The sequence below is a fragment of the Coregonus clupeaformis genome, chromosome 12 (assembly GCF_020615455.1).
Source record: "Coregonus clupeaformis isolate EN_2021a chromosome 12, ASM2061545v1, whole genome shotgun sequence".
Lineage (NCBI taxonomy): Eukaryota > Metazoa > Chordata > Actinopteri > Salmoniformes > Salmonidae > Coregonus > Coregonus clupeaformis.
In genome coordinates this window covers 58,270,658-58,295,126 of record NC_059203.1, presented here as the reverse complement: position 1 = coordinate 58,295,126, position 24,469 = coordinate 58,270,658, and the positions used below count along the sequence as shown (strand labels likewise).

Genomic DNA, 24,469 nt, shown 5'->3' with positions numbered 1-24,469 from the left:
ACATTTAAACGAAGAAAAAAATGCATATTGAAAAAATCCCTAACCAAATGTTTTTTAAATCACAGTGCAGTTATCACAAAACTACCACTAAAAGGTCCCCATCATCATCATAAAGGGACCTGTTTTTGTTGTTGACAAATAGGCCTGCCTAACGCAACAATGCTGTAACGTTAGTAAGTGGGGAAATGCATCTTAGCTAGGTCGCATAACAAATGGAAGGAACACTAGAGTCAACGTGAATTAACGGTTGTCTTCGGGACACAATTTTACTTGCCCTTTCGGGCAGCAACAAAGCAGATGCCTAAGCCTACTTTATGACTGCAGTAGAACTTCATCGCCCCCTAGCTGTCATACCATGCAATAGGATTTCAAGTGGAATTTTATGAAAGAACGAGTAGGCGGCCAGTACGTTGCAATTAACTTTAGTGAACTATTAACATATATTTACAAAATAATACATATGGGAGCAGCCAGTCTAGTACATCAGGACGCACAAATGCTATGTTATAAAATGTTCTTCTCGTTTTAATGGATAAACGATGTAAAAAAAATAATAATGGCGGTTTGACCATTTTTCTTAACTTTTAATTTGTCACATCCCTAGTAAAAACTACCTGTAGATTTGCATCAACCCCATCTGCGAAAAGCTTGGAATGCACACGAGTATTTCATCACACATTCACAGGTTGTGATACAACCACAGTTTTATGGAAAGGGCAAAAAGACAGCTTTAAGTGCATGGAAGTTATTTCCAGAGGTTACTGATGCCTTCGTGCAGCTGAACCATTGCAACCCCTTGGTCTGGATTTGTCCACTTTCACATTGTGTCAATAATCTGAGGAAGGATCTCTTCTCCAAGAGGTCATTCTCAATGGAGAACACCCCCCTGTTAATTTATTTAGTGGTAATGGCTGTCTCATCTGAGCCATACTGCAAATCATCTATTTTCTGTGGTTTCTTTATTTTATAGATTAAATAGGGTTTATTTGAAATATTTTCATAGTTTTGATAGTTCCTTACTCATGGTTAATTTGTGTGTACCCCTTTAAGTGTGTCCCGCCAATCTGCTCCAGAAAGAAAATATAGCTCCGTAAAAATAGGTCTTTACGGACGAGTGGTTTTCTGCATTGCAAAGGTGCAACCACAGACCCAAAGCCATGCTCTGTTTGTTTCTATAGTAGAGGCTGTGGTGTAGCTAAGCCTAAAGCCATAATAAATAAATGACTCTAGCTAAGCATGTGCTAATGGTTAAAATTATACAAATGACTTTGCTTGTGATGCGCGCCCCTCAAATGATAGAAATGTAACAGCCTGAGCGCACTAGACTTGAAACAACGATACATTAAATGGCACATGGTTACTTCTGTATTATCTGACTGGCACTAGTGCTCCCAAGTCAAAATTCCATGTATATTCCACAGGTCACGTTTATAAGTGAGTGTTAAATTTTTTTTATCAAGATTAGGACAAGTTTTGCGGCACACCTGAGATTCCCAAGGCCCATCAGTGTGATGCGGCACAACGGTTGGGATCCAACTGGAATAGGCTACAACCAGTATTTTTTAGGACATTAAATGTACTGTTCGATTAATACATGGCTACCAGCAGTGTGTATTATGTTTAAAGTTGGCAATCTAGATAATGTTTTGAGTTTCCTCTTACTCAGGTGGGGAATTAGCCCCAAATAAATTGGTGCACAATATGTAGGCAAATTCATCTCTATTGAACAAACAAAATTCTGAAAATTCAGTAAAATATAACCAAAGATTCATGACAATTACTGGATTTGGTTGCGCTTATCTTGAATCAAGCATTCTTGCATAGACGTTATATGAAACAACGTATTTCTTGAATGCTGTCTCAGTAGTCTATTACCTCTAAATAAAGCACTGTGAATGACTTCATAAGATGATTACAAATGTTTTCTATTGCGTGATGCCGCAATTTTTTGAAAAGGTTATGGCACCAGTGCCACCAGCGGAAAATATTAGTCTGTAGTCCTGGGGAGAGAGGGATGACAAACCGAGTGCCTTCAGAAAGTATTCACACCCCTTTACCTTTTCCACATTATGCTATTACAGCCTCGCTCACAGTATGGCCCCTCTCCCGTCTGCTAGAGCAGCACCTCTCTATCCCTCCTCTCGCGCATTATCAGCTCCGGTTAATAAAGCATCTTAAATTACTTTTCTGCTGTTTCCCTCACTCGGATCGGACCGGGTAGGGACCCGACCAGCTCTATACGGAATGGGTCTAGGTGTCCTCGGGTCCTTTCGGAACGGGTCTCTCTATCTAGCTATCTCTCTCGCTATATCGATCTATCTCTGTATCTACAGTGAGGGGGGAAAAAGTATTTGATCCCCTGCTGATTTTGTACGTTTGCCTAATGGTAGGTTTATTTGAACAGTGAGAGACAGAATAACAACAACACAATCCAGAAAAACGCATGTAAAAAATGTCATAAATTGATTTGAATTTAAATGAGGGAAATAAGTATTTGACCCCTCTGCAAAACATGACTTGTTGGCAATCACAGAGGTCAGACGTTTCTTGTAGTTGGCCACCAGGTTTGCACCCATCTCAGGAGGGATTTTGTCCCAGTCCTCTTTGCAGATCTTCTCCAAGTCATTAAGGTTTCGAGCCTGACGTTTGGCAACTCGAACCTTCAGCTCCCTCCACATATTTTCTATGGGATTAAGGTCTGGAGACTGGCTAGGCCACTCCAGGACCTTAATGTGCTTCTTCTTGAGCCACTCCTTTGTTGCCTTGGATGTGTGTTCTGGGTCATTGTCATGCTGGAATACCCATCCACGATCCATTTTCAATGCCCTGTCTGAGGGAAGGAGGTTCTCACCCAAGATTTGACGGTACATGGCCCCATCCATCGTCCCTTTGATGCGGTAAAGTTGTCCTGTCCCCTTAGCAGAAAAACACCCCCAAAGCATAATGTTTCCACCTCCATGTTTGACGGTGGGGATGGTGTTCTTGGGGTCATAGGAAGCATTCCTCCTCCTCCAAACACGGCGAGTTGAGTTGATGCCAAAGAGCTCGATTTTGGTCTCATCTGACCACAACACTTTCACCCAGTTCACCTCTGAATCATTCAGATGTTCATTGGCAAACTTCAGACGGCCCTGTATATGTGCTTTCTTGAGCAGGGGGACCTTGCGGGCACTGCAGGATTTCAGTCCTTCACGGCGTAGTGTGTTACCAATTGTTTTCTTGGTGACTATGGTCCCAGCTGCCTTGAGATCATTGACAATATCCTCCCGTGTAGTTCTGGGCTGATTCCTCACCGTTCTCATGATCATTGCAACTCCACAAGGTGAGATCTTGCATGGAGCCCCAGGCCGAGGGAGATTGACAGTTCTTTTGTGTTTCTTCCATTTGCGAATAATCGCACCAGCTGTTGTCACCTTCTCACCAAGCTGCTTGGCGATGGTCTTGTAGCCCATTCCAGCCTTGTGTAGGTCTACAATCTTGTCCCTGACATCCTTGGAGAGCTCTTTGGTCTTGGCCATGGTGGAGAGTTTGGAATCTGATTGATTGATTGCTTCTGTGGACAGGTGTCTTTTATACAGGTCACAAACTGAGATTAGGAGCACTCCCTTTAAGAGTGTGCTCCTAATCTCAGCTCGTTACCTGTATAAAAGACACCTGGGAGCCAGAAATCTTTCTGATTGAGAGGGGGTCATATACGTACTTCCCTCATTAAAATGCAAATCAATTTATAACATTTTTGACATGCATTTTTCAGTTTTTTGTTGTTATTCTGTCTCTCACTGTTCTAATAAACCTACCATTAAAATTATAGACTGATAATTTCTTTGTCAGTGGGCAAACATACAAAATCAGCAGGTGATCAAATACTTTTTTCCCTCACTGTATATATATCTCTAAATAAATTATGCATATCGGGTCCTGGTGGGAAAGCTCCAGGTCCATTTTGGAACGGGTCCAAATTGAAGACCTCTACTCTGAACCCACAAACCCTCACAATGCTGGATTCTAACTCCTCCGAAGTCCGAAGGTGTTTGACAACTCAAGGCCAGCCGACATGATCACCACCACGCCTGAACTGAAAGAATACTTAATTGACTTCCCTGCTCTTTTCCACTGTTTCTTACATTTTGTGTCGTCTCTCTCGGTAGCGTGGTCAGTCTGTTGGTCACATGATTATTCTTGGCAGTGCACGTCTCTCCGGGATGCTGACCTTCTAGGCAGAGTTGCAAAGAAAATGCCATATCTCAGACTGGCCAATAAAAAGAAAATATTAAGATGGGCAGTCTGAGATATGGCTTTTTCTTTGCAGCTCTGCCTAGAAGGTCAGCATCCCGGAGTCGCCTCTTCACTGTTGACGTTGAGACTGGTGTTTTGCGGGTACTATTTAATGAAGCTGCCAGTTGAGGACCTGTGAGGCGCCTGTTTCTCAAATTAGACACTCTAATGTATTTGTCTTCTTGCTCAGTTGTGCACCGGGGCCTCCCACTCCTCTTTCTATTCTGGTTAGAGACCGTTTGCGGGATGTTAGTGGTAGTATTAATTGGGATCTATTGCGTCCCACAACTGTCCCAGACTATTTTTGGAATATTTATTTATCGCACAGAATAGAATAGGTCGACTTTTGTACTATGGGGGATAGTAGATTGACATAGGCGAGTGCTTTTGCTGTTCGTAAGGCCTACTCATCTTGTTGGCTGACGAAAAGTAAATGTGGACAGTTGTTCCAATATCTTCAATATGCACCTCGGAATTGGATAAGGACGCGCGCAGTTGCATCCCCGATGTGTCTGTCTTCACTTGTAGCCTGTGAGAAAGACCTTATCACGTGATGGAGAGTGCACAGCACTCAGGGAGAAGGGCACAACAAAGGCATGTATTTTTTTTAGGGTGCATTATGGCCACAAAGGGGATGCCGCCGTGAAATTGAAGGCATTATCAAGTGGTTGTCAAATTGTGAATGGTAGACTAATGAAGTGTGAACAGCATGTGCAAAAAACTAAGCAAAGCTCATGCTTTTCAAGCAACCTTTTTCAAAATGTATTAAAAATCAAAACATATAGGCCAACGTTTGTAGAACAACTAAAGTTACATTAATTACACTAAATTAAGCATATAGGAGTGCCTATTTCATTAACCACTCAACACAGAATAGCGGCATGTGCGCACTCCCTCAAATCGTTTGGAGAAAATATTTATATTTTATTCAGATTAGTTCAAATGTATTCTTCATAGTATAAAATAATATAAAATAATGCCAGGGAATTCTAAGCAAATCTTGTCTGCTAAATGAACTAGTGTACCCCACAGCCATTTGCCATAGCCACATCAGGACCTAACATAAGGACAACTCAGAGTATGCTATTCTGTTCTTCTGAAATAGACTACATTTTCTTAATATCATGTTTCTTTAGACCTAGTATTTCTTGAATGCTGTCTCAGTAGTATATTACCTCTAAATAAAGCACTGTGAATTACTTCAATCCAAGATGGCGTAGTAGTGCAGTTGTGTTTTTATCGTCTGTCTGTAAATAGCCTGTAAATACCCTATTTTTTCGTACATTTTTCCCTATCAGACTTTTCATCCTTCTACAAGATATACTTTCCTGCAACCCGCCTCACTCAATGTGGAACGGATTCTATTATTGACTTACCTTGACTTACTTTTATCTAGAATCTAGAATCTCCAGTTGAAACTAGCTAGCCAGCTAACTAGCTACTTGCTATTTGCTATTAGCCACAGCTAGCGGTGTTTCACCCAGAACATTAGATTTTTTTTCTGCGGGATTAATTTTAATCACTGGACATTGATCACCGGATATTCGGCCAGTCTGCACAGCGTTATCGACCCAGAACATATCAGTTTTTCCGCCGGAATCACTGAATCACTGGACCTTTAACTCCGGATTCATCGCTACCAGCTAGCTTCAACTAAATGGACGCTGTGGTCTGGCTAATCATCCTGAACTAGGCCCATCGCCCATCTCCCGGCTATCTACCTCTCTGTCAACCGGACGGGACCACCTAGTGTTGACACGGAGCCCCGCCGATCCTACACGACTGGTCTGCCGACGAAATCGTCTGATGTGGTTACGACGTTAACCACGAAGATTCCATCCATCTGATAGCCCTGGCCCGCTAGCACACGCTAGCCGTGGCCTCTTACTAGTGCTTCACCACCGGACCTTATGATAACTCAGCTATACAGCTGATATCTGCTGGACTGTTCCTTTTTACGGTACTACATCCTGTTTATGTTTAGCCTCAGCCCAAACATGGTTAGTTTATTGTTGTTTCGGTTATTTCTAATTGTACTATATCACTGTAGACCCCCCAGCCTAGCTAAACCTGCCTTAGATAGCTCATTTGCACCTCCCCCTATACACGCGGAGACCGACTCAATTGATGACTCTAGCGATGCTATCTCTTTCATTGTTACCCAACGCTTAGGGTTACCTCCACTTTACTCATATCCTTCCATATCCTTGTCTGTACATAATGCCCTGAATCTTTTCTACAACGCCCGGAAATCTGCCCCCTTTATTCTATGTACCCAACGCACTAGAAGACCAGTTCTTAAAGCCTTTAGCCGTATCCTTATTCTAGTCCTCATCTGTTCCTCTGGTGATGTAGAGGCTAACCCAGGCCCTGCAGCCCTCAGTATCACTCCTACTCCCCAGGCGCTATCATTTGATGACTTCTGTAATCGCAAAAGTCTTGGTTTCTTGCACATAAATATCAGAAGTCTACTTCCTAAGTTTGAGTCATTCACTGCGTTAGCACACTCTGCCAACCCTGATGTTCTAGCAGTGTCTGAATCCTGGCTCAGGAAGGCCACCAAAAATTCTGAAATTTCCATCCCCAACTATAACATTTTCCGTCTAGATAGAACTGCCAAAGGGGGTGGAGTTGCAATCTACTGTAGAGATAGCCTGCAGAGCTCTATCATACTATCCAGGTCTGTGCCCAAACAGTTTGAGCTTCTACTTCTAAAAATCCACCTTTCCAGAAATAAGTCTCTCACTGTTGCCGCTTGCTACAGACCCCCCTCAGCCCCCAGCTGTGCCCTGGACACCATATGTGAATTGATTGCCCCCCATTTATCCTCAGAGTTTTTGTACTGCTTGGTGACCTAAATTGGGATATGCTTAATACCCCAGCCATCCTACAATCCAAGCTAGATGCCCTCAACCTCACGCAAATTATCAACGAACCTACCAGGTACAACCCTAAATCCGTAAACATGGGTACCCTCATAGATATCATCCTGACTAACATACCCTCTAAATACACCTCAGCTGTCTTCAACCAGGATCTCAGCGATCACTGCCTTATTGCCTGCGTCCGTAACGGGTCCGCGGTCAAACGACCACCCCTCATCACTGTCAAACGCTCCCTAAAACACTTTAGCGAGGAGGCCTTCCTAATTGACCTGGCCCAGGTATCCTGGATGGATATAGATCTCATTCCGTCAGTAGAGGATGCCTGGTTGTTCCTTAAAAGTAATTTCCTCTCAATCTTAAATAAACATGCCCCATTCAAAAATACAGAACTAAGAACCGATATAGCCCCTGGTTCTCCTCAGACTTGACTGCCCTTGACCAGCACAAAAACATCCTGTGGCGTACAGCATTAGCATCAAATAGCCCCCGCGATATGCAACTTTTCAGGGAAGTTAGGAACCAATATACACAAGCAGTCAGGAAAGCAAAGGCTAACTTTTTCAAACAGAAATTTGTATCCTGTAGCACTAACTCCAAAAAGTTTTGGGACACTGCAAAGTCCATGGAGAATAAGAGCACTTCCTCCCAGCTGCCCACTGCACTGAGGCTAGGAAACACTATCACCACCGATAAATCTACAATAATCGAGAATTTCAACAAGCATTTTGCTACAGCTGGCCATGCTTTCCATCTGGCTACCACTAACCCGGCCACCAACTCTGCACCCTTTGCTGCAACTTGCCCATGCCCCCCCGCTTCTCCTTCACACAAATTCAGACAGCTGATGTTTTGAAAGCGCTGCAAAATCTGGACCCCTACAAATCAGCTGGGCTAGACAATCTGGACCCTTTCTTTCTAAAACTAGCCGCCGAAATTGTCGCTACCCCTATTACTAGTCTGTTCAACCTCTCTTTCATAACGTCTGAGATCCCCAGAGATTGGAAAGCTGCCGCGGTCATCCCCCTCTTCAAAGGGGGTGACACTCTAGATCCAAATTGCTACAGACCTATATCCATCCTGCCCTGCCTTTCGAAAATATTCGAAAGCCAAGTTAACAAACAGATCATCGACCATTTCGAATACCACCGTACCTTCTCCGCTATGCAATCCGGTTTCCGAGCTGGTCACGGGTGCACTTCAGCCACGCTCAAGGTCCTAAACGATATTATAACCGCGATTGATAATAGACAGTACTGTGCAGCCGTCTTCATCGACCTGGCCAAGGCTTTCGACTCTGTCAACCACCGCATTCTTATTGGCAGACTAAATAGCCTTGGTTTCTCAAATGACTGCCTCGCCTGGTTCACCAACTACTTCTCAGATAGAGTTCAGTGTGTCAAATCGGAGGGCCTGTTGTCTGGACCTATGGCAGTCTCTATGGGGGTGCCACAGGGTTCAATTCTTGGGCCGACACTTTTCTCCGTGTATATCAATGATGTCGCTCTTGCTGCTGGTGACTCTCAGATCCACCTCTACGCAGACGACACCATTTTGTATACATCTGGCCCTTCATTGGACACTGTGTTAACAAACCTCCAAACGAGCTTCAATGCCATACAACAATCCTTCAGTAGCCTCCAACTGCTCTTAAACACTAGTAAAACTAAATGCATGCTTTTCAATCGAACGCTGCTGGCACCCGCCCACCCGACTAGAATCACCACTCTCGACGGGTCTGACCTAGAGTATGTGGACAACTACAAATACCTAGGTGTCTGGTTAGACTGTAAACTCAACTTCCAGACTCACATAAAGAATCTCCAATCCAAAGTTAAATCTAGAATCGGCTTCCTATTTCGCAACAAAGCCTCCTTCACTCATGCTGCCAAACATGCCCTCGTAAAACTGACTATCCTACCGATCCTTGACTTCGGCGATGTCATTTACAAAATAGCCTCCAACACTCTACTCAGCAAATTGGATGTAGTCTATCACAGTGCCATCCGTTTTGTCTCCAAAGCCCCATACACTACCCACCACTGTGACCTGTACGCTCTTGTTGGCTGGTCCTCACTACATGTTCGTCGTCAAACCCACTGGCTCCAGGCCATCTATAAATCACTGCTAGGCAAATCCCTGCCTTATCTTAGCTCATTGGTCACCATAGCAGCACCCACCCGTAGTCTGCGCTCCAGCAGGTATATCTCACTGGTCATTCCCAAAGCCAACACCTCCTTTGGCCGCCATTCCTTCCAGTTCTCTGCTGCCAATGACTGGAACGAATTGCAAAAATCTCTGAAGCTGGAGACTCTTATCTCCCTCAATAACTTTAAGCATCAGTTGTCAGAGCACCTTACCGATCACTGCACCTGTACACAGCCCATCTGAAATTAGCCCACCCAACTACCTCATCCCTATATTGTTATTTATTTTGCTCTTTTGCACCCCAGTATCTCTATTTGCACATAATCTCTTGCACATCTAGCATTCCAGTGTTAATACTATTGTAATTATTCTGCACTATAGCCTATTTACTGCCTTACCTCCATAACTTGCTACATTTGCACACACTGTATATATATTTTCTGTTGTATTTCTGACTTTATGTTTTTTACCCCATATGTAACTCTGTGTTGTTTTTTTTTTTTTTATTGCACTACTATGCTTTATCTTGGCCAGGTCGCAGTTGTAAATGAGAACCTGTTCTCAACTGGCTTACCTGGTTAAATAAAGGTGAAATAAAAAAAAATAAAAAAAATAACAAATGTTTTCAATTGCGTGATGCAATTTTTTGGGGGGTGCGACCAAATCATAGGCTGGTGCCTAAGAGATTACCTTATTTCAAATGGTGGTCACACCAGATACTGACTGGTTTTCTGATTCACGCCCCTACATTTTTTTAAGGTATCTGACCAATAGATGCATATCTGTATTCCCAGTCATGTGAAATCCATAGATTAGGTCCTAATTCATTCATTTCAATTGACTGATTTCCTTATATGAACTGCAACTCAGTAAAATCTTTGAAATAGTTGCATGTTGCGTTTTTTTATTTTTGTTCAGTGAAAACTACTCGTGAGCCGCTATTTTTTTTGGTTTGGTAAGACACTACATTGTTTAGCTAGCTAGTCATGTTACCTAGCTAGCTACCTGATAACTTGACCACTGACTAAGCTATGCACAAATGTTGATGGCACAGGAAGAACAATAGGAATAGGCTGCTAAAAGAGATGCTTCAAAGGTGCATATGCAAGAGTGGGGTGTTTGTGTGTGTGTGAGAGAGAGAGAATGTGTTTCAGGTTTTTGTCACTTGCACTAGTACAGTGAAATGCCTTTCTTGCTCTTTCCCAACAATGCAGTAACCAATATAATAGTCAATAGTGTGAAAGCGAGAGTAAGTTAGAGAGAGGGGGTGTGGGAGCGTGTGTAGGCCTGTGTGTGTGAAGTTATCTGAACAGTTCAGATGGTTACAGTGTTTTCATAACATTGTTGGACAAGTTTAAAACCTCTTTGTATCCATAGAGCCAGTCATTTTTTTTCCTATAGTCAAACTCATTTAGAATACCTGAAGCTTTAAACAGTACTTCAACCAGTATGCAGGAACAGTTATATACAGTAGAATAAAAATATACTTCTAACGCTTATAATAAATACTACAGTTCTACAAGGGGAATACTTGCATATGGTGTGTTTGGGGGGTGAAGTGAGGTGTTCTCAGTCACTTTGATACAAGGGAGATAGTTGTTATGGGACTTTTCACATCTCCTCTTGAGGTTAGGGATGCAAATTCCGTTACATTTTGCTGCCAACTAACCGACCGTCATTAACCAATCAACAAACAGTGACATTTTTTCCAAACAGTAAAATGACTTGACCAACAGTAAATATTATGCATGCATGCAAGGAACCAACATTCGTTAAGAGCTTAATGGAAACATGCAACAGTAGCAAGCCTATTGTTGGTGGAAAGGTTATAGCCTGCTATTGAACAGGTAACTCCTGTAATGAAGCAACTAATTAGTCATTTTCAAACATTTGCCAAAATGCAATTAGCAGGAAATCACTGTTCTAAACAGCACACCTAATGAGAGCGGTTCCATATGTGACAGATGAAAATGAAACTTAGAAAGAGGGTGAATCTAATTTCAACAACTAGGATGGGTTGCTAATATGATTAGGAATGTGCCTTTTGGCTTCTGGACAACAAAATAAAGGAGAGAAATGCTGGTTTAATGTCATGAGGAAGTCTTTATAAAATAATTGCCTCCGCGTTTCTATGGTTGAATTTTGGCTAGGCTACTTTGAGGCAAGGTAAGACATGTCTCATTATTTTAAGTAAAGTAAAACGTTCAGGTTTCAAACAATTATACTGCCTCAAGCTCACATTACAAAGAGGTGGGTGGCGCGCTGATAGCCTGCATACCATTGATAGCCTGCATACCATTGACTATATGCACTCGAATGACGAATGGGAGATGCACTTTCATTACGAGTTGAGATTGAGAAATACAAATGGTAGCTCTTTTTAATCATTGTCAGCAAAACAGTTTTCAACATGCGATTTAATTTAAAATTATTTGTTGCGGAATGACTGGGCTTATAATATAATTATTTGTTGCGCAATGACTGGGCTTACAAAAGCACATTTCACTCCAGTACCAGCTTTTTGAGGAGCTGCTGTCTGAAAGGTGATAGGCTATTCCGCTCCTAAAACTAGGCTCTGTATGCTGTGTGCGTGTGATAAATAAGATGCATGACGACTAACAAAATAACTAATGCTCCAATTTAATTCCACTAAATTATGGAAATAAACGTATAGACCGATAAGCATGACCGGTCAAATGTGTTATCGCTGGCTAACCGATTAACGGTTAACCATTAACATCCCTACCTGAGAGTCATTCACTTTTTTGTGTCCAACATACTGTCCATCGTGTGAAGGATAAATTGCTCGAATGGCCCCAACAACAGATTTAGGCAAGGGGATTCGGTGTCCTCTGCCTAGCTTCTCCCCACATAGGACAAACTCAAAAAATAATCTGTATGCCACAAAACGGTATTGTCTGTAATAGAATGACAGAAACGCTATTAGATTTTCATGGGCAATCGTTGTGCTGTCTGTATTCCTACTGTAGCAGCATGATGCAGAATGAGACTTCTCACACACATTAGCTAGCTAGCTACAACACAGGTATAGTTACTCAAATAATGAGTAATATGAGTCATAAAGCCAAAGTTATTCCTTTACTCTTCATCAAAAAAATTCTCCAGTTTTGCTCCTAATAAGATGCACTGAGGCTATCTAGGCTTGCTCGCTAGCTATAAAGTTAGGCTACAGTACATTTTGGGTATAGCAAACAAAGCTAGCTTGGCTTGTAGTGGTACTAGCAAACCCCATTATGGCCGAATCTATCCTGAAATTGTACTGTACTGAACAACACTGCCTCATGTAAAAAGAGAGCTTATGTTGCTAGCCAGCTACCGACAGAAAAGCCACTTACTCATTTGTCATTTGCCCTCCTAGTCCAGATGGTCTAGGCTGCCGCCGCCAGTTGATCTTGGAGTTTTTGAAGAACGTCTCCAGCACCCCGCTTTCCATATGTGCGTATAAACTTTGATGGTCTGTCACACACACACACGATCCATGGGGTCTGCAGTGACCCTCTCCAGTAAGAACCGTCCGCGGTCAAATTCGTTGCAGCACAGACATTAATCTTCTGTTGGCATGGCTGGACAGCACCCGCATAGATGCACTACCAGTCGGAGTCTGACCGTGGCTCCCCAGGTTCAGGAGCAGCAGCGGCCGCTGCTTGCTGGTCTTACAATTCTTGTTCTCACTGTCTCAACTCTTCAGTGTATTCCGGCTCAAATGAATATGTAACAGAACATAAAATATTTTGTCGTCCAGCTCTTCTTGGAAAGAGGAATCATCAGAAGCAGCCATTGTAATTATTTAGCCATCTCGGATAGACGGTGCACGGTAAAACTAGTACCGCCAGCATTTTGAAAAGCCCACCTTCGAGGGTGGGAACACAATTGGAAAAGGAAGTAGGGCTCCCATCAGGCTGTAGTCTTTACAAAACCATGGAAAAATGAGTCAACCTAGTTATCCTGTAATGTCATGGCAGATAGGAACATTGTTGAGACAAGTCTGTCTCTATTGAACAAGGACAATCATATCTACTCGCTGCTAGCGTGATGGTGCAATCGGCAAAACACAAAGGCCACAATAATTGCTACAAAACATGATGCCATTCATTTTTAGATCAGACAGCAGGCTCAATCAACCGATGGCGTCATTGGTTTAATTCTGCCAGCACAAATATTTAAAATACCGCTATGGTGCATAATTACGTCTGAGACACCTGAAACACCTCACTCATAATTTGGGAGACTGATTTGATTATTAGGATCACCATTAGCCAACACCAATGTTGACAGCTAGTCTTACTGGGGTCCGACACAATAATGAAAAAGACAGACAAAATACTTTACAATTTACATTTTAAAAACATTAACATGTATTCGGTATGTGCATCAGTTACACACAACAAGTAGGTCACATGGGGAGAGGTGTTGTGCCGTGAGGTGTTGCTTTATTTGTTTTATTTGGTTTGCTGTTCACTTGCGCTATATAAGATGGAAGGGAGTTCCATGCACCCATGGCTGTGTATAATACTGTATGTTTCCTTGAATTTGTTCTGGACCTGGGGACTGTGAAAAGACCCCTGGTGGCATGTCTGGTGGGGTACGTGTGTGTGTGCGTCATTGATGTGTGTAAGTTGACTATGCAAACAATTTGGAATTTCCAACACATTTTTGTTTCTTATAAAAACAAAAAGTAACGCAGTCTTTCCTCAACTCTTAGCCAAGAGAGACTGGCATGCATAGTATTAATATTAGTCCTCTGATGACAATGAAGAGCAAGACGTGCCATTCTGTTCTGGGCCAGCTGCAGCTTAACTAGGTCTTTCTTTGCAGCACTTGACCATATGACTGGACAATAATCAAGATAAGATACAACTAGAGCCTGCAGGACTTTCTTTGTGTGGTGTCAAAAAACCAGTAAGGAACCAGTAAAGGCTGCTTTACCACTCTTTGGTAGCGGAATGCCTTTGGCTTCCCTGAGGACACATCTTTCCTCTAGGCTCAGATGAAAGAAAGGAGTGGCTATAGTCAGCTACCAAGCTCTGTAGCTTTCCATCTAAGTTGTCAATGCCAGGAGGTTAGTCATTATTGATCGATAACAATTATTTTTCCACCTCTCCCACTAACTTTACAAAATTCCAACTTACAATGCTTTTCATTACTAGTATTTTTTTATGCATGACTACGATGGCTCACTCTTCGTTGTTGGCATTTCCTGCCTAAGTTTGCCAACTTTGCCAATGAAGTAATCATTAAAATAATTGGCAACATCATGGTTTTGTGATGAATAAGCCATCTGATTGGATGAAAGATGGAGTTGAATTTGTCTTTCTGCCCATAATTTAATTTAAAATACTCTGTTTTTCCATCATTCTTTATATCATTGGTCTTGGCTTCATAATACAGTTTCTTCTTTCTGTTGAGTGTAGTCACAGAAATTCTCAATTTGCAGTAAGACAGCCAGTCAGATGTGCAGCCAGACTTATTAGCCACTCCTTTTCCCCATCTCTTTCAACCATACAATTGTTCAATTCCTCATCAATCCATGGAGCCTTAATAATTTTAACAGTCTGTTTCTTAACAGGTGCATGTTTATCAATATTTGGAAGAAGCAATTTCATACTTTCATTAAGTGCAGCATCTGGATGCTCCTTATTAATCACATCAGACCAAAACATTTATTTTTATAAAAAATATATTGTTCAACGTGACTCTGTAAACTGATAGTGTTAGACAGCCAGCTAGCTAGCTAGAGTGGGTAAGTTGGCACGTACGTCCAACAGCAGGACCAGCTAACGTATCACCACGCAGGCTACGTTTTCTACTGTGATGGGTCAACAATGACGGCACCACTTGGGCCGTGTTTGTTACCAGGGAGGGTGGTGCAGTGTCCTCAGTGCTGACTCACCCCTCTGGGCCGCTGTAGGAGGCTGTCCTCCTCAGGTCTCCCTGTAGAGCAGCAGTAAGGGGAGTGAAGTACATATTCCTGGGATATCTCCCTGTCCAGCCCCCACACTGCCCAGAACCACTGATACTGAACTGAACCCACCTGGAGCATTCAGCAGCTCTAGATAATAAATACCCCTAACCAAACACTGCTGGTCAGACTGCAGGGCTAGACTAGCTGATGCCTGAACTGGTTTATATGCTTGAGACTTTCCTGAGGTTCCCAGACTTCCCTATCCCCCACTCCAAACATGTATTAGGCGAAAAAAGAGTGACCCATGGTTTGGAGCCACCTCTACCTACAGTTCCATTGTGCCCTACTCCCATGCAGCATGTCTGTACTCCAATGCAGCATGTGTTTGACTCCTTGCCACAGGTCACCAGCTGCAGATCTGAACCAGACTTCTGCCCACTGCCAGTCAGACTGCGAGGCTCACTAGGTCAACTGACGACTGGCGCCCTTTAAAAGTTATATCAGCTGGGTCCTGTTCATTAGGGTACACCGTAGCAAAACGTTTTGCAACGGATATAAAAACAAGCGTTTCTTATTGGAAAAGTTAACATAGTATCTCCCTGTTTCAAACCTGTTTCTTTCGTTTTGTTCCTACTGAACACAACCCAGGTTTATATGGCTGTGACTCACGCAACATGGGGAAGTTGTCACAAATGGCCAAGGAGGAGTAGCCGATCAGATTTAAAATGGCCAAACAGGTTCAACCATCAAGGGCTGGGCCTCCACAGTAAAACCGCAGCAGTGTCTTCCTGCTCACGTAAAAAGTTCGTCCCCATGATGTCATCCATCCACCCTCTCACGCATCACTCCAACAATAACGGTAAACAGTGTTTTTTACAACCCTTACATACTTTTTGATTGTTATTGTGAACAGCGTTTTACACCGAGGGGAAAGAACTAATTACAAAAGAACTAATTACAAAAGCATGTGCTGCAGCATGAAATGTGAAAATGTAACCAAGCATATATGAAAGACTCATAGGCATTAATGGAGATGTATTGGTTTATTAGGTGCGTTATTGTTCCATTTGTTCCAGTTATGTTTGCAGACCCGTCAAAAACATACTCCTGAAAGTCCCCATGCTAGTACAAGCACACTCCAGCTGTTAATATGGCCCTCTACTATTTCAAGTAGCCTATGTTTTCATGGGACATTTTGCTAATTCACTGAAACATCTTGCAAGAGCAGATATCGCAAACTTCATCACACAGCTGAAGCGATGGATGGAAAATCTGAATACTCAACCAAGGTCTCCTAAAGACCAAGCATTTGGGAACAACATTGATATAGCAGGCCTGCTATCCTGCACGCAATTTGAGGTCAAAGCACGCTGGTACGAAAAACTACCCTAAAATATGCAAAAATAGGCTTTTAGTTGGTACGTGTTTTTTTTACTCAACCATCTGAAGTTGGAGCAGAACCAATCAGAGGACTTGGACGAGGAGGAAAAATCTCTAGCTCAGGTGGTCTAGAGTTTTTTTTTTTTTTTTTTTTTTCCTCTCCTCTGGTTGCACATTTAACATGCTGGTAGAAATTAGGTAAAATGGATTTAAGTTTCCTTGCATTAAAGTCCCCGGCCACTAGGAGCGCCACCTCTGAATGAGCGTTTTCCTGTTTGTTTATGGCCGTATACAGTTCATTGAGTGCGATCTTAGTGCCAGCATCGGTTTGTGGTGGTAAATAGACAGTTACAAAGAATATAGATGAAAACTCTCTTGGTAGATAGTGTGGTCTACAGCTTATCATGAGATACTCTACCTCAGGCGAGCAAAACCTGGAGACTTCCTTAGATATCGTGTACCAGCTGTAGTTTACAAATATACATAGACCGCCACCCCTTGTCTTACCAGAGGCTGCTGTTCTATCCTGCCGATACAGTGTATAACCCGCCAGGTGTATGTTATTCATGTCTTCGTTCAGCCACGACTCGGTGAAACATAAGATATTACAGTTTTTAATGTCCCGTTGGTAGGATATACGTGCTTGTAGTTGGTCCACTTTATTATCAAGCGATTGTAAGTTGGCCAATAGTATCGACGGCAAAGGCAGATTAGCCTCTCATCGCCGGCTCCTTACCAGGCACCACGATCTCTTTCCACGATATCTCCTTTTCTTTCTACTGCGAATGATGGGGGTGAGGGCCCTGTCGGGTGTCTGGAGCAAATCCCTCTCGTCCAACTCATTAAAGAATAATTATTCGTCCAGTTCAAGGGAGTAATCGCTGTTCTGAGGTTCAGAAGCTCTTTTCAGTCATAAGAGACGGTAGCAGCAACATTATGTACATAATAAGTTACAAACAATGAGAATGAGAAACAAGATTCTCTGGTCTGATGAATCCAAGATTGAGCTCTTTGGCCTGAATTCCAAATGGCACGTCTGGAGGAAACCTGGCACCATCCCTACGGTGAAGCATAGTGGTGGCAGCATCATGCTGTGGGGATGTTTTTCAGCGGCAGGGTCACAAAATGTGGAAAAAGTCAAAGGGTCTGAATACTTTCCGAATGCATTGTATATGCTTCAGATCGGGACGGTATTCAAGTTTTAAAGTTTTTATGTGACGTGCACAAGTACAGTGAATGCCTTTCTTGCAAGCTCTAAACCCAACAATGCAATTATCAATATCAATGTAGTACTAAAAATAACAGGGTAGAACAAAAACACGAGAAATAAAAATAAGAACATGAGAAGTAAGCTATATACAGGGTCAGTTCCAATACCATATTTACAATGTGCAGGGATACTGGAGTGATAGAGGTAGATATGTATACAGTGGGGAGAAGAAGTATTTGATACACTGCCGATTTTGCAGTTTTTCCTACTTACAAAGCATGTAGAGGTCTGTTATTTTTATCATAGGTACACTTCAACTGTGAGAGACTGAATCTAAAACAAAAATCCAGAAAATCACATTGTATGATTTTAAAGTAATTAATTTGCATTTTATTGCATGACATAAGTATTTGATACATCAGAAAAGCAGAACTTAATATTTGGTACAGAAACCTTTGTTTGCAATTACAGAAATCATACGTTTCCTGTAGGTCTTGACCAGGTTTGCACACACTGCAGCAGGGATTTTGGCCCACTCCTCCATACAGACCTTCTCCAGATCCTTCAGGTTTCGGGGCTGTCGCTGGGCAATACGGACTTTCAGCTCCCTCCAAAGATTTTCTATTGGGTTCAGGTCTGGAGACTGGCTAGGCCACTCCAGGACCTTGAGATGCTTCTTACGGAGCCACTCCTTAGTTGCCCTGGCTGTGTGTTTCGGGTCGTTGTCATGCTGGAAGACCCAGCCACGACCTATCTTCAATGCTCTTACTGAGGGAAGGAGGTTGTTGGCCAAGACCCCGCGATACATGGCCCCTTCCATCCTCCCCTCAATACGGTGCAGTCGTCCTGTCCCCTTTGCAGAAAAGCATCCCCAAATAATTATTTTTCCACCTCCATGCTTCACGGTTGGGATGGTGTTGTTGGGGTTGTACTCATCCTTCTTCTTCCTCCAAACACGGCGAGTGGAGTTTAGACCAAAAAGCTCTATTTTTGTCTCATCAGACCACATTACCTTCTCCCATTCCTCCTCTGGATCATCCAGATGGTCATTGGCAAACTTCAGACGGGCCTGGACATGCGCTGGCTTGAGCAGGGGGATCTTGCGTGCGCTGCAGGATTTTAATCCATGACGGCGTAGTGTGTTACTATTGGTTTTCTTTGAGAATGTGGTCCCAGCTCTCTTCAGGTCATTGACCAGGTCCTGCCGTGTAGTTCTGGGCTGATCCTTCACCTTCCTCATGATCATTGATGCCCCACGAGGTGAGATCTTGCATGGATGGTGATTGACCGTCATCTTGAACTTCTTCCATTTTCTAATAATTGCGCCAACAGTTGTTGCCTTCTCACCAAGCTGCTTGCCTATTGTCCTGTAGCCCATCCCAGCCTTGTGCAGGTCTACAATTTTAACCCTGATGTCCTTACACAGCGCTCTGGTCTTGGCCATTGTAGAGATGTTGGAGTCTGTTTGATTGAGTGTGTGGACAGGTGTCTTTTATACAGGTAACGAGTTCAAACAGGTGCAGTTAATACAGGTAATGAGTGGAGAACAGGAGGGCTTCTTAAATAAAAACTAACAGGTCTGTGAGAGCCGGAATTCTTACTGGTTGGTAGGTGATCAAATACTTATGTCATGCAATAAAATGCAAATGTATTACTTAAAAATCATACAATGTGATTTTCTGGATTTTTGTTTTAGATTCCGTCTCTCACAGTTGAAGTGTACCTATGATAAAAATTACAGACCTCTACATGCTTTGTAAGTAGGAAAACCTGCAAAATCGGCAGTGTATCAAATACTTGTTCTCCCCACTGTAGGAGCAAGGTGACTAGGCATCAGGATATATGACAAGAGTAGCATCAGCGTGTGTGTGTAGTCAGTATAAATGTGTGAGCAAATGAAGTGTGTGTGTGTGTGGTGTCCTGTGATTGTGCATCGTACAAAAATAAAATAGAACGGTCAATGCAGAGTTCGTATAGGCATTTTAGTAGCTATTTAGAAGTCTTATGGCTTGGGGATAGAAGCTGTTCAGGAGCCTGTTGGTGTCAGACTTGATGTACCGCTTGCCATGCTGAAGCAGAGAGAACAGTCTATGGCTTGGCTGGCAGGGAGCTCTGCCCCAGTGATGTACAGGACTGTCCGCACCACCCTCTGTAGTGCCATGCGGTCGAGGGCGGCGCTGTTGCCATACCAAGCAGTGATGCAGCCAGTCAAGATGCTCTCAATGGTGCAGCTGTAGAATTATTTTGAGGATTTAAGGGCCCATGCCAAACCTTTTCAACCTCCTGAGGGGGAAGAGGCGCTATCGCACCTTCACGACTGTGTGCGTGTGTGGGGACCATTTAAAGTTTAAATTATTTGGAAAACGAGGAACTTTAAGCTCTCGACCCGCTCCACAGCAGCCCCATCGATGTGGATGGGGGTGTGCTCGCCCCCTTTTGTCGCTGTGGATGGAGGTTGTGCCTTAATCTTAGGCCATTCTATCTCCCAAGGGAGTTTGACTGTGTGTTACCTACGTCCCTCCTAGTTACAAAACAGCAAAAGCAGCTAGCACCATCTCAGACTGTGTTCATGCTTGCCAGCAAAAACACCCAGACGCACCAGTCATAATACTGGGAGACCTCAACCAGTGGAGCCTTGAGTGCTTGCCAGGCTTCTCCCAAATTGTCAAAGGCAAAACCAGGATGGGGAAATCCTGGACAAGTGCTATGTCAACATCAGACTCCTACACCACCCGTATCAAACCACCGATCTCCAACTCTGACCACAACTCTGTCCAGATCATCCCTGTTTACAAGACAAAGCTAAAGAGAACCAGACCAGTGAGAAAGACAGTCAGTGTGGTCAGATGACAGCACAGAGCCTCTTAAATGCTGTTTCCTCTGCACTGACTGGGAGGTATTCCATCATGACAGTATAGATAACACAACCACCGTAAATACAGATTATATTAACTTCTGTGTAGAGACCGCAATACCTAACCTCTAATCTAAGCTGTAGTTCACGATTAGCTCCTTGGTCATACTGACGTTGAGGGAGCTGTTGTTGTCCCGACACCACACTGACCACCTCCCTGTAGGTGATCAGGCCTACCACTGTTGTGTCGTCAGCAAACTTGATGGTGGAGTCATGCGTATCCACTCAGTTGTGGGTGAACAGGGAGTACAGGAGGGGACGAAGCACACACCCCTGTGGGGTCCTTGTGTTAAGGGTCAGTGTGGTGGAGGTGATGTTGCCTACCCTTCAGGAAGTCCAGGATCCAGTTTCATAGGGAGGTGTTCAGTCGAAGGGTCCTAAGCTTGGTGACGAGCTTGGAGAGGACAATGGTGTTGAACGTTGATATGTAGTCAATGAACAGCATGCTCTTACCTAGGTGGGTGAGGGCAGTGTGGAGTGCAATTGAGATTGTGTCATCTATGGATCTGTTGGGGCGGTATGGAAATTGGAATGGGTCTAGGATGTACGAGTTGATGTGCCATAACCAGCCTTTCAAAGCACTTCATGATTACAGATGTGAGTGCTACAGGGCAGTAGTCATTGTGGCAGGAAGCCTTCGCTTTCGTGGGAACACGAATGATGGTGGTCAGTTTAAGACATGGGGATTACAGACTGGGACAAGGAGTGGCTGAAAATGACTGTGAATATGCCTGCCATCTGTTCTGCACATGCTCTGAGAACACGCTCTGGAATACCGTCCTACCCCGATACCTTGCGAGTTTTCACCTGATTAAAGACCTTACTCATGTCGGTCTCTGGGAGCGAGATCAGCCAGTCCTCTGGGTCGGTGGGGGCCTTCACACGGCACAGTATTTTTGTCGAAGCGTGCATAAAATGCATTGAGTTTGTCTGGCAGAGCGGCCTCATTGGGCAGCTCATGACTGGGTCTTCCTTTATAATCCGTATTGGACTGTAGCCCCTGCCACATGTGGCGGGCGTCGGAGCCTGTGTAATATGATTCCACCTTATTCCTATATTGTCCTTTTGCTCGTTTGACTCTGCGGATGTCGTAGCAGGACTTCTTGTACTTGTTCCTGTCCTCAGCTGTAGCCTCAAGGTTGTCTGTGATAGACCTGCGTGTGGTAGCCCTGTCCTTTAGTTTAGCGACAACATCAGTGTTAATCCAGGGCTTTTGATTTGGGGAAGCAGCGAACCTTCTATGCGTGCTTGTGGGTAGAGGAAAATGTCTTTATTTCCCTTAGTGGCGAAGGAGACGTGTTGATGGAAGTTGGGCATCACGTGTCTTAATGACGCAGGATTAAAATTGCCAGCAACAAGGAAAGCAGCCTCCGGCTGCAGGTTTTCCTGCTTGTTTATAGCCTCTTACAGTTCGTTAAGTACCAGCTTGTTATTATCCCAGGTGCACTGTCTGAGCACCACTCCCTGGGACTTAGGAATACTCTCTCTTTCCATCTCCTCTATTTCCACAATTGGCCCTCTGTCGCGCTCTTCTCTTCACCTCCCTATCTTCCTCCTCTCTCGCTCTCTCTGCGCTCCCCCTTTCCCTGTTTAAAATCCCTCATCCCAAACACAGGACTTAGCAGTAAATAAACATGGGTGGCCATGTCTCTCCACTCGACAGTGTGATCCATCCCAGCTCCACACCCCTGATTTGTATCTTTACCGCTCCAAATATTGTGCACTACTTTTGATCAGGGCTCTGGTCAAAAGTAGTGCACTAAGTAGGGACTAGGTTGCCATTTGGGACGCAGACCCTAAAAAAAATACAGCCAACCCTAAATCTAAACGTCAGACATCGAGATAAATGTTTGCTGTTGTCAGCTGATGGATGAGACTGCACCCCGTTCTCGCTTTCATTCAGAAAGTTAATCATAGGATTTATAGAGAACCTAGAAAACTGTTCTTTTGCCAGTCAACAGGAATCGCCCATTGAGAAGAGCATTTGCTGTGCCATGCTGGCTGGAATAACTTATAGCCTATACAGTATACTGGACTGGATGCTAGACTATGGATGTGCTGCTACACAAACGTCATGTAAAGGAGAAGTTTGGTTACAGGACATAGGCTTAGAGGGTAGCGAAATTCCGGTAACTTCCCCAAAATTCCAAGGTTTTCCAGACATCCTGGTTGGTGGATCCCCTAAGGACATACCTCGTAGCCCTTGCTGTCTCTGTTGTGGCTGTCTTACTATGCTAATATTCTTAGAATTTGGCAGACGTACAGTATCTACCTCCAGATGTAGGAGATGATGTGCTGTGTATAGGCTATGCATTGCATCTCAAGCCCTAACGGTGCGCTAGACATCTCATACTTCTGCTCAGGGTCATCTCCAAAGTTAGCTGTTCTACGTCAGACACATTCTACATTTTAGTTATTTAGCAGACACTCTTATCCAGACCGACTTAGTTAGTGAGTGCATACATTTTTATTTTGTATTATTTTTTCTTATGGAGACACCACTCCATAAAGACGGAGGTTATATGTGTGAGAAGGGAATACATGTGGTAGTGGGTGTGGCCAATGGCACAGTTTTAGAGGAATGTTGCTGCTTTACATATAATTTCCTGCAATTCTACACATTTTGCCATGGGGCTGAGAGAAAAATGGCAGTTTGAAGGCTAAGTTCCTGCAATTCTACACATTATGCCATAGGGCTGAGAGAATGTTCCTTTTTAAAGCTAATTTCCTGCAATTATACACATTTTGCCATAGCTTATGTCTCCTTCTTATGCTGAGTGACTTAAACATAACAAAATCAATGTTTGGAATTTCAGATTCTCCCTGACTGTCTAGTTTTTATTTTGGGGATTGTTACTCTAAAATGATATTTTTAAAAAAATATATTGCTTCATTATCCTTTCTACATACTTAATATCTGGTTGTAGTCGTTTAAGGTTACACTGAAAGCTTTTCACCATCCCCAAAATTCCCCCATAGGCAACGGTAGGCAGGCTATCAGCGCGTCACCCACCACTTTGCAATGTGAGCTGGAGGCAGTATGCATTTTGAAAACTGATACTTAATTGTTTGAAACCTGAAAGTTTTACTAAACATTGAGGCATTCTTATTTTCCCCCTTCCTTCCCTCAGAAGGACCATCATATGATGGCCAAAGCTCTCCTCACATGGCAACTGGTTTGCCCGAAGGTCCTTTAAAGTCTTAAATCAGATCAGAACCTGGATTTCTTCTGCGTTTGGCTAATAAGTGCTATCCTGCCTCCCATTAACAGGGTCGTGTTCATTATGCTCTAAACGGAATAAAACAGACTGAAACGTGGGAGGGACTTACCTGGACTTTTTTTTCGGAAATTTTCACTTTCCGTTGTGAAACGGCTTTAAATGTTTTCTGCTGTATGCCCCAATGAACATGACCTAGCCGTTTGCGCTGATCTGTCAGAACTAGAAGCACAGTTAGGGTGTCAGGGACGTTAGGAGTGTGCTTCATTCTATAGCTAGAGGACTCCATATATCTCCAGGAGTGTAATTTTTGTCTTTATCTGTTGTCTAGTACTGTCTTTTTGCTAGTTAGGGCCATCTACTTTAAGTGCTGCCTGTATTCTCACTACAGGTATTCCCCAGGGCTCGATTCTAGGCCCTCTCCTCTTCTCTCTATGCACCAAGTCACTCGGCTCCGTCATATCCTCACATAGTCTCTCCTATCATTGCTATGCGGATGACACTCAACTACTTTTCTCC

At 43.4% G+C, this 24,469-nt stretch overlaps 1 protein-coding gene across 3 annotated transcripts in view; it reads left to right on the top strand.

Annotated features, from left to right (window-relative positions):
• Positions 1-24,469, top strand: part of LOC121578303 (protein MTSS 2-like) — a 140,670-nt gene that overhangs the window by 80,176 nt on the left and 36,025 nt on the right. The window lies entirely within an intron of this gene.